Source organism: Oryzias latipes, chromosome 16 (genome assembly GCF_002234675.1).
Source record: "Oryzias latipes chromosome 16, ASM223467v1".
NCBI classification, from domain to species: domain Eukaryota; kingdom Metazoa; phylum Chordata; class Actinopteri; order Beloniformes; family Adrianichthyidae; genus Oryzias; species Oryzias latipes.
The window spans coordinates 17,128,543-17,138,591 of NC_019874.2; positions in this window are offsets into that span (position 1 = coordinate 17,128,543).

The following is a 10,049-nucleotide window of genomic DNA, read 5'->3' on the forward strand; positions in this document are numbered from 1 at the left end:
AGACTCACTGACTTTGCAAAAGCACCCTGACCCTTTTCTTCTAACACTCTTAAGGTAATCACATGCTTCATTTTTTACTTATTTATTCGACCATAAAGCACCCTGAGACTCAGGAGGTTAATTGGTGTCACATATTAAGTTCTCCTCCACAGATTATGTCTTTAACTCGAACAAATGAAGTCAAGCTGAAATGCTGTTGCGCCAATCATCACTTGTAGCCCTCTGTCAGTGATAACAATCAGTGTGTTTGCTGGAAAGCAGCACAGAAGATGACATCCTCCCAGAAATGATTACAATTCTCATGCAAATCGTAAGCTGCAAGCTAATGCAACACTTTTCATTAAATTTCTCAACCTTAATTTGCCACGGTGCTGTGAGGAGGTACGGTTTTTCCAGCAGTGAACAGCAGCCTAGTAAATCATAGATACACCTTTATTTAAACTGATTAATATCGTCCCTATTAGCACAAAAATCTTCCCAAACCTGCAAGAATGCATCATTTAAAGTCAGGTTTGCTCAGATGTAACTATTTTTGTCGTTCAGCATTCATTAGCATGAGATTTTCCTGCAAGGTCGTGTGCATGGATTTTCAAAAAGTGCTTACGTGCTGTATTGTGGCTCAAGATGCAATTCCTGCTGGGTTTGCAACAGTTCAATCCGGTTGTGTTCAATTCTCAACTTAATACTCCAATACTGCTCTTCATGAAAGCTTAAACACTACTGGGTGACAAATTGTTGCCCATGTAAAAAAGCTTGCATACAGCTGTATTTGTATGCAGATTGTGTTCTTGTATATGCATGCATATGCAGGTGGATGGAAGAGAGTGGTGCAGAAGACTGGGAAAAAATACTTTTTCCTGGGTAGTTGATCGCTGAGTATTATTAGTTTGTGGTTGACAGTCTGCTGATGGGCTAACATCTTTTTTCCAGACAGCCGATACTGGTACTTTTTTTTTTCACAGCAATGAAATCCTCCCCAGCATGATAAACAATGCACTCAGAGACAGATAAAACTCACCTAACACACACACAAGCACACACACCCACGCAAAGCATCTCCTTCAGTGCAATCCTACTCACAACTACCAACTTTTTCTTATTTTGGCCCAAGGCAGCACCACTAAATTCTCAAGAGAGAAGTATATAAAAAACATGTAACGATTCCAACACATCTGCAAAAATTTAGGCAAATAGGTGCCATCTAGGAATACAAAATTAGTATGCAGCCCAATCCAAGTGCAAAAAATGGCTCAGATGCTGAGAAAGAAAAAAAAAACTCCATCTGGCCCAGAACACCAAGGCTTAAGGGCGCAGTTATTTTAGGAAGCAATAATTAGGGTCTAAAGTGTCAAGATGTCCCTACCTCTGCAAATAACATTTTGCTTGACATCTATTAAATGGTATTAAATCAGCTTAAAGGGCATATTAGTTTTAGTACCTGAACATTACTATTTGAATATGAATCTAACTAATAAAGCAAAGAGAGGCTGGAAGGAGGAGGACAAAGGAGTAAATGAAATTTACTGTGCGTGTGTGTACACTAACACCAAAGAGGAAACCTGGAAACTAGGCAAAAACAGAAAAAACAGGAAAGACACTATTTTTATCTTGATTTTCCTTGTGTTTCTTGGATATTACCCATTATTATGGGTGATGAATTCAGCAACATTAGTGACGTTAGACATTTTCTTTAAAACTACTGCTCTTAGTCTTCATCTTGTTTTTTTACCTGATAAAAATACTTTTAAAAATGTTTTTCCTCTCCTTTTAATATTTTTTTAAGGTCAAAACTCTGGGAAAGATGAAACGAGAGAAAAAACTAGGAGAGATAAGGTAACAAACGAAAAAAGAACAAATGGTTTTTGGAGAAAAATGTATTTATTTGAAGAAATACAAGCAAAAAGTCTAAATATTATGTTGCTTGTTTCAACAATTTCTGGTACTGGATTTCAAATAGACCTGTAACAGAAAACAGACTTTCTTTCCTTCTTTGCATCAATTTTATTTCGGTCAAAGCTTTAGAAAAAAATAATAATTAAAAAAATTATGAGAAATGAAGTAAGATTTTTCTAAATGATGTCCGATTTTTTTAATAAGTAATAAAAGGATAAACAAGAAAAAAGTTAACATTTATATCTCCTTCTTCAGACATTCTTTGCTTGCCAGAATCCTTTTTGATCACTCTTTTCATGCATATAGTTAAACTTTTTGTTGGCAAACTTTGCATTTAATTAATTCAATGCGTCATGTTCTGTAGGTAGAAGTACACATGTCTATTTATGATCATTAGTAATCATAATGAAATCATTGACATGCCTATGTGGATTTATAAATATAAATGTCTTACTTTTTTTTTTCCAGTCAAGTCACGGCTAATCATCCAAAGTTTGATATATCTATGTATGGATGTTTACATCTCTTGTTTGTCTTCTTGTATTGTTGTCTTTGATTGGTTGAAATAAACCTACATATCCAATAGCTTTGATCTGAATGTGTTGTTTTAACCAAGTCTCCCTTTTCAAAAACATTTGTGCAGTTTGAAATTTCAAGTTTGCCTTTTGGAAAGTCAGAAAAACTATACAAATCAACACAGCAAGTGAAGCTGAACCTAAAAAAACAATTTGAAAGAAATGGAAGACAGATCAATTGAAAAATAGAAAAACTGGAGTGGTCTTTGTAGTGTGGTTTTATGACTAAGACTTCTGCTTTCCCACAGCCTAATTTCCTCCGTATCATTTGCCTCTGATACACCTAAAGCAGAAAAATATCTCAAAGGTCTGCATCTGTAGAACACAAACATGTTCCTACAGAGCTGCAGCATTCAGAGGTAAAAAATAATTTCTATCTGGGCAGAACTCTGGTCTTGACAGCCCTGTGGGGGAGCAGTGAAAGAGTTAATTATCATTTAATGTCTCTCTCTCCAGTCTATGAGTGCTTTATAAAAGGAGTCATAGCATTTCTGATGAAATCCTGTGGAAGCCTGAATGCTGTGGGACACACAACCAAAAAAATCCCACATAATTTCCACTTTTTAACTGCTCTTGAACTTTCACTCTTCAAATGCTTCCCATGAACATGGACCAGTGCGGGGCTGCGGATGTGGCTTGTGTGTGTGTTTATGCATGCCTGTATGAGGATGTGAGGATAATTTAATTATGGGCCAGATAGAGCGGGTTACTGAGGTTAATATCTTGCATGCACTCTTCTCCTCTCTGGACAATGTAATTGGTTTAAGCACATTAGGAAGTTTATTGACTTTGATGGCCTTTTAGGACATTACATTTGTGCTGCTTAGTGTCAAACAGGAGCCGTGCAGCGCCACTTCCGTCTTACTCCATGGCCGCTCTCCCAGATTGTCCCTCCATCCGGGGCACATTGTCACCTCCTTCTTTCTCCTTCTCTGCATCTGTTTAATTCAGATTCTGTTGATATGATGAGATTTGTACAGCAGCTCGTCTGCAGAGGCAGCTTGATGAGGTTTGACTGGCAGGTGATTAACTCATCTTAACCCACAGAATCATTTGTCCTCGGTGGAACAGTTGCACTAATGACACTATAACAGGCTTCTTGATGTGTCAAATTCTGGAGCAAAGCTCTGGAGAGGGAGGGAGAGGAGATTCCAGCAAGTCCCTGGAAAAACTGCAGCCCCCTCACTTTCTATTTTTCTCAGCTGAGATCAATCCTCTCAACAGCCCATCTGTAGATGCCTTTATTTTTACTCAACCAGATCGCTTAATGAGGATGGAGGTGAATGGAAGGAGTTATTAAAAGGTTCTCACCTTCCTCTTGGGACTGTTAAAGAGGAATTATATGCAAACGAGTGCACTTGCAACCTCCGTTATTTCACAATTCTGCTGCCATAAATTCACTCCTATGACAGTCATGGCAGAAGAGGAAAAATATTTCCACCCCACAATGATTTTGGTGACTTTTTTCTCTTTTTAAAACAGATAGGTTGGACATTTTTCTTTAAGGAGCTTTGGATAAAGTTAAAAATGACTGATTGGAGTGAGGAAAGAGATGAGAAAAAAAGGGGGAGGAGAGGAGAAGCGAAGGAGAGCTGTCACAGCTGACAGGGAGAGGAGCCAAGTAATAGCTACAGGAGATACAGCCCATGTGCAGAGATAAATGGTGTAATATCTGCATGGATCAGTGTCGGTACCATCTCTCTGGAAAAAAAAAAGTCCTCTGTTGTAAATTACATATCATTCCCACAAAATACACAAACGCACTCGGCCACACAACAGTCACACTGAAACACACACCTCCTGCAATTAGTATGTATTAAGATGTGGATAGGGGAAGATTCAGAGTCTCCAGACCACTCTGTAAATGTCTTCCCCCAGCTGTCCGGCCTCATCATCACGCAGACGGAGGGAGGAGGCGACAAGGGAAATCAATTTATTAAGATGGCAATATTCTGCTAATGAGGAATCAAGTAGATTGACTTCTCACATGAATCCCATCATGTCCACTTATAATATGAAACCAAGAAGCCATTACTTTGGTGTGACTGATTCCTCTGAAAGTCCTGCTTTGGTGGGTTTGCTAACACTCCCACCTTGTGGTGAGTTTCTCCATTGCAATGAAAGGAACAAAGTAGTGGGAACAATCAAGCTTGTTTCATGTTATAAAAAATTAGGAAACTGTGAAGAAACTGGATTCTCTAGAAAGGACTGTATTGTATTAGTTCGTAACCCCGTCAGTTTCTTGCACACAGAAATAATGAATGATGACTCAGAGACAAAACTTATCTTTTGTCTAGGTTTTACTTCGTACAAACACGAACGGGACAGACAGATGAACATGGTGCATTCAAAGTCCAAACCAACGAGCTCAGGGATGGGGTTGGTATAAAAACCCTGCATTTGCATATTCAGAAGATCGTCCGATGGACCTCGTGTGAAAATCAGGCCCACAGGTTACTGCTGGAGAGAAGCTCCAAGGCTAAAGCGAAGATAACTCTGAGGCCTGCTCAGCAGAACACACATGCACAGAAAAAAGGGAGGATGAGAATAAACTGTGAAAACAATAGCTTGGCTGTGCTGTCTTCAAATGTAATATAATTTTGAGATGACAATACATTCTCAGTGAATTAAGTTTAAACCATTAGTGTAATAAAAGTTAAAGACAGTTTCTAACTATTCTTCACAGAAACGTTGCCAATGTAATATGAATTTGAAAAGCGTACAATTTGTTTGTATATCTAGTCAAACTCTACAAGATTATACGTGTACACTTGTTTTAATAGAGCTTAACCAGAGGGAAAAAAGGTTATGATCAATTCTGAAGAAAATGCTGCAGGTGAAAATCTGTAACAAAGAGCAAAGAAAGAGCCAATGAGTTTAAAATGCTTTGCAAAGCTGTTGCAGCAGTCCTAAAATAAACCCAGCAGTTTTATGACATTTTACAATGTAAAAGTCTAAAGTGTTAGTCTGTGGTAATGGAGCCTACACAGAGATTGATCATGTCTGCTTTATTGTGAGGGAAAGATAAACTAATTTCACCAAACAACACCACATTTTTAGCTGCTGTTTGTTTCAGGTAAAACAGGGACCACTGGAGGCTGTCAGGTCTTACACAGGAGTGGGATAATTTCTCATGGTTTTGGATCCTGAGGGAAATTAGGTTCTAGCCACAAAATGTCAAGAGCTTATCACAGAATAAAATTTCCTCTTTGGAAAGTGCAGCAAACTGAATTTTGACATAAGTGGAGTTTTTCCCTTGAGCATAACCAACATGTCATGTTTTGTGCTTTTTTCTGTATCTATTGAAACAGGGTGCAAAGCTCCTGTGTTTAGTTTTGTCAGTTGAATTAGTAATGTAACTCTGAAAGTTTAAGTTCCTTGTTTATGTATAATGAATTATTTTGTTTCCTTTCTGTCACACTGTGGTGTTTTTACATTGCTTGCATTTAAGATTTACCTTGTGTTCTCTGTAGCAATCATATTTAGTATAAAAGAAAATCCCTTTATCTTCCACCCTTTGCATCCCTGGCCTTTCTAACTGACCTCAGAAGCTCATTCCAAAACATTGGGTTTCTTTTCTTTATGAACTTTAAAAACGTTAAAGTAACATTTAAAAAATGTCAAGTGTCTTCTGGTTCACATATAACTCAATGAATGCTTTCTTATAAAATTGATTGATGATTGAGATGTTTGACATCTGGTGTTTCTTAGTTGTGTGTCTTTCTTTTATTACTTGTGACAAGTTATACCATTGCAAACAATGCCATAGAAAGCTTTTAATTTGATGAGAACTGCAACATAATTTAAAGTAAATCATGCATTAACATTTACATTTCAACAAGCATCCATGTATCTTATTTATACGGTGGCCCAGAAGTTTTAAGAAAAGACAAAAAAGGTATTTTTTACTGTGGTTACACATTTATTGCTGTGCTTGTGCTTGTATAAAACAGATGTCTTTTGTATACATTCTTGTTCACTTCCAAAGGAGCACTTAATGTAAAAGTACAAGAAGTTTCTTTTACCAACAATTTTATTTTATTGTAACTGGATCTGAAAATTTAACTTTGAAATTCCATTCAACGTTCTTTATCATGCAACTCCTCATTTGATGTTGTTACCAGTGAAAATTATGGAAATACCATAAAAAAGTGTAGTAAATATTTAGACACAACTGTTTGCAGAAATGTGGTCCAATCATTGCTTCCTTTGTTTATAACTGTTGAGGATTTAATAAGTAAACTATGTTTTGACCTACTTTTTGTTGCCAGTTGTTTATAACCTTTGATTACTTTGTTTACATCTCAACGTCCACATTTTAGAAGACTTTCCAATCTTTCTTCTGAGCTCTTGATGTGGGAGCAGTTTTGAAATTGTCTTTTTTTATATACTTCTATAAAAATGGTGGTAAAAACATTCTAAAATGACATGGAACCAGAAAGATAATACTCCTCTCTAGTTTCTGTTTTAAGTTTAATGTTTTTCTTTTAGCATCTCATGCTAATCTTTAATAGATTCAACGTCATTACACTGAACAAAAGTTGAGGAACCTTTTTTTTTAACTTGTCCTGTCCAACAGCTGGGCAAACAGATGAGAGCTGAAGGCCTCTTGTGTTGGACATATTTTATTTGAACAACAGGGGTTATGAATCTTCTGACAAACCAGAGGTATGTCTAAATAAACCCCTTTTGTAATCGAGGCCAAACTTTATTCATTTTAATCATATTTGAAAATCTTTTGTGTCGGACCGGACGAAAAAGGAAAGGAGGGAGAAAGAAAGAGGAATGTTAGAGGGGGGGTAGAAGGGTGATTGTAGAAGGGGGGGGGGGGACCATGAAGCAGCATAAAGCAACAAGTTGCTGGATGATTATACTCATTACAGTGAGGTTCAGATGTAATACACGTCTATCAAGGGCGGGGCCTGTCCATACACACCCAAATGCCACAAACATACCCGTTGGCTCCAAAAACGTTCACATGTCAACATGTACACAATACAAATAATGTTCACACACGCATACCTATGCATTCAAACCAACTACTGTGAAACATTTCATTCACTCACGCAAAATATTAGTGCAAAGGTGAGCTAACACCTGTGATCAAGTGAGTGTTCTTTTTTAAAATGGATGATGGAATGTAAAAAGAAGGAGGGAGAGTGCCCAGCCATCCCCACACCAAGACCCCGCCACAGCAGAGGCGGCAGCCAGAACCCCCCAAAAGTGAAGGAAACCTAACCAACCGAAAACATCTTTTTTAAAATAATTGGATAACATAAGCAGTCAATTTGTTTCAGCTTACATTTACAAATGTGGGTTTGATTCAAAATTGATTAATTAATTTGGACAGGAAATTCTGAAGGATCCCCTTAACAAAAAGTAATACACTTAAAGTGTATTTTATTAAGTACACTTGAGGTATAGCAAGTATACTGTTGACTATAGTGTAGGACGTATACTATCTGAATACACTAAACTGGAACATTATAAACTGGAGCATCACTTATATACTGAGGATGCTTGTACACTTAAAGACCCACTCTAATGAAAATTGTGTTTTTGACATTTTTAACATGTAGCATTTTTCTTATGATGAATGAAAACTATATATAAAATAATGTAAGACTATGGATCAGGAGCAGTTAGAAGCGCCCAGTTTCAGAAAGGTCATTTTTGTGATGCAGCAAGTAAAATGGGTGGGCCAAAGACTCCCTGCTCTGTTCCAATGCAGATACATCCACTTGCAAACAAATAGATCCATTAACGTCTTCGTTTTCCTCGTCTGAGCCGGCATCTGGCTCAAAACTGTACAGCTTGATGGCTCCAATATTGCTTGCATTTTTTGTTGTTGCTAATGTTAGCTTGGGGTTGTGAGGGGCTCTAAGCTATTGGGAGAAAGTGTAAACAAAGGGATGGTGGGACCTTAGTGGAGGGTTACTAAGTGCAAACAGTCCAGCCCACAACTCAGAGGCCACTTTATAAAGAACTATTGCTGCCTTAAAAATCTACACTGTTCTTATTTATTTATTTATGTTTGTTGTTGGGCTTATTTTTTATTTGTTTTATTTTTTTTTGTCTTAAAACTGCATAATCGTGATTAAAAGACCACTAGGAATGCTTTAAAAATAGATAAAAAATGCAGTTGGACTGAGTCTGCGACTGTAAATAGACTAGTTTTTCCCAAGGGTTCTCTAAATAAAAATTAGTTCAGAACTGACAACTAAATAAAAAAAATAAACCCTGGTAGCCTAAGTATAGAAATAATGACACACCCAGAAATATTGTTTACCGTAATTGGGTTATCAGGCTCTTAAAAACACTTAAAACGACCAAATACACGAGACCCCCATGATGTTAAACCACTTGGTACAGTCCACTTCCTTAAAGTTGCTCCACCTTTATTCACCTCTTCTGGCCTAATCAGGTAGGTAGGTACCTTTAGACTTAACATAAACAGAGCAAAATAGTGCAACATGTCAATCCAATGCAATGTATTTGACTGTGTCACTATGGATAAAGTGTAGTGTTAAAATTGAATGTAATAATTTAGACTTGTAACTGATTTTAAATAAATGCACTGTCAAGAAAGAGGAACTTTTAAACAGATACTTGAACTGGCATGTTGGATAAGGGGAAACTGAATACATCCAAAACATTTTATGTTTAAAAAAAAAAAAAATCAAGAAAAGTTTTATTTTCTTGGAATAAAAGAAAAACTGAGCTGATTTTAAAATCTGAGCTGTTGGGGCCTTAATTTTTGCCCTAAACCTTTATTTGCTTTATTTATTGTTGTTTTACTCTAAATCATTGTGACTCCATGGCTAAGAGCTTTTCCTGATCTTGATTTATTTAAATATACCAAAGTGTGCTCACACTTGCTACTTAGCCAAAGATTCATCAATCACATCAACAAATAAAGCAGTTTGATCGAAACCTTTAGTTCTGAAATCCAGAAAGGCAGAAAAGTCCAATCTAATTTAGAGGTTGTAGGTCTAGCCATTGATTCTTTAAACAGGCACAATGAAAAAAAGTAGAAAACATTTTTACTTCTAAGCTATGAGATTTGAAGTGATATATGAGGCAATTTGCACTGAGATGTAGCTGGAAAACCGTTTCTGCCTTCGTTAAGTGTCATTTAATTCTTGCCAAATGATAAATGTAACACCCTGAAGTTCAATTTATTTGCAGGGGTTACTTCAATTAAATAAAACAATTGTAAAAAACTTTCTCTGCAGCATGAGGAATCGCCTGTCTTCACACTTCCTACACGTCAGCCGCAATAGTAGAATTGCTCAATCACTTCACCAATGATAGAAGCTAAGAAATGTCTATTTGAGTGTGAAGTTTAAGATTTATCTTAATGTTAAAGCAGATTTGATCTTACTGAGGCAGAAATATCCCAGCAGTGTTTGTAAAGACTACTTTGTTCACATGGCTGCATCATTATGAGGCCCGGGACTTACCATGTGGTCTCCACTACAGCTGCCTTCTCTATGGCAACCAAGTTAAATTCCCAGAGCCATGTATGGGCATGTGTCCCACAGAGATGATGTCAGCATTGAGTGAAGGGCTCCCCTTTCA